Below are 1,905 nucleotides of genomic sequence, written 5' to 3' on the forward strand. Positions count from 1 at the left end.
AGCAGCAGTACAGGAAGCGTTGTGTTCTCAGCAGCAGGAACTCAACACAACTCCTGAACCAGCTGAAAGTGAACACATGAAACAGGAACTCACTACAGAAGTACGGGAGGTCAGTATCGTTACGTGACACACACGTTTGATTGGGAGACGGTGGCGACCTCTAGTGGCTGTAGTTATTATTACAGCTGCAAAGGAGGAAGTCAGAACACAGGACGGCTGGGTCAAACGAACACAGGACGGTCACCCAGGAGCTGCCGTTTGTGTCCAGCGGGGAACAAAGAGTCGACGCTGAGTTATCTAAGCTGCGTGACGAAGGTGAGGGAAAGTAAATGTTTGTCCGAAGCAAAACCAGGAAGTTTTGTTTCCTAAATCTGAATAAAAAAGCGAGTTTACATGGAAGGTGCTCGTACGCAGCGTGTTGGTTTGGAGCTGTTCAGTGGAAGCAGCTGGAGAACAAAACAATTCCTTCATCTGGTTTCTGAAATCTTCACTGTAGCTGCGATGCTAAAACTCCTAGCGTGTCTTTTTTCAGATCAGTGATCTCTGGATTCATGTTCTGCACCGGATGAGCTGCGTGGAGCCATTTAATGTTTTCCTGGTTGTTTTTTTTCCACATTTTTAAAACAAGTCAAGCGCGGAGGGAGGAGATAATGACTGAATTTTCACTGTTGGGTGAACGGTTTTCCTTTAAACACACAGGCAGAGGTGAGCGCCGCTGTCATCCCGGCGTGTTAGCACGGATGAGCGGCGGAGGACAAACCCAACTAAAGGCCTTTTTAAGCTGATGTGAATCCAAACAACATAAATTAATGTGATCCATCATCGCAGAGCTTCAAGGAAAACATGAACTCACGCCTCTCTGGAGGTGTCATTGATTTTTCTGTTGATATCAGTGTCTGTTTTGTCTCTGATCATCATGTACAGAAAGTCTCATGAACATATTTTGTAAGAATCCACCTTTAAACGCATCCTGTCGTCGTCGTCGTCACCATCTTTGCGCCCAGCAGCGTTGGCGGCGGCGGCGGCGGCGGCTCTGTTTTCCCGGGGATCCGATGAGCGGGGCTGCAGGGAGACGTTTAGGAGAGCAAACATTTTCAAGGTCACCCGGTGAACTGGAACCAGCGAGGGGAGATGCATGGAGAAAATAGTGCGTTTTGACACCAGCGCGCCGTTTGATTAAAAGGCAAAGTAATGGGTTTAAACACACGCAGCGAGGACGCCGCCAGACTCTGTTGGCTTTTTTCCCCGCAAATTACTCGACGGTGCAGTGATGGAAATAAGGTTGTAATGTTTGGTAATGGAAAAGAAAGCCTATATATTCTTTTTTTCTGGTCTTCTTGTTTTCTGACATACACACAATAAATTGCCCGAGCTAATAAGCATGAGATTTTTTTTTTTTTTTCTGCTCTGTATCTGTTCTCTGGAGCAGGAGTTTCATTTTACATTCGTTACTATGAAACAATAATGGTCAAAATGATGAGACATCAATCTTGTAATGTAACACTAACGCTGCTGACTGCTGAGACAAATAGCCGGCGAGGCCTTGAAGGAGGAATTAAAGTAGAAGAAAAGAGGAAAAACAAAGAAAATGTCAAGCTTGCAGTCGACGTTGGAGCGTTGCGGCGGCTGCAGGACGCAGCAGAACACAGTGGAAGATGATTGGACGCAGGGCGATCGGGGAAAACAACCTCCAGCACATTAGCTCCTGGAGAAAAAGTGCTAATCGTGCATGCTGGCCTGGCGGGAGTACGCCGGCTAAATATGGACTTTATTGAACATGGAAATTCGATAATCAAAGTGTGTGTGTGTGTGAGGAGAGTCGCCGAGGGCCTCCGGATCGTCTCCGGCTCTGTTTATCCTGGAACCTCCTCCTCAACGAGTCTCTTAATTCCTCTCTAATTCTGC

The sequence above is a fragment of the Sparus aurata genome, chromosome 12 (genome assembly GCF_900880675.1).
Source record: "Sparus aurata chromosome 12, fSpaAur1.1, whole genome shotgun sequence".
Taxonomy (NCBI): domain Eukaryota; kingdom Metazoa; phylum Chordata; class Actinopteri; order Spariformes; family Sparidae; genus Sparus; species Sparus aurata.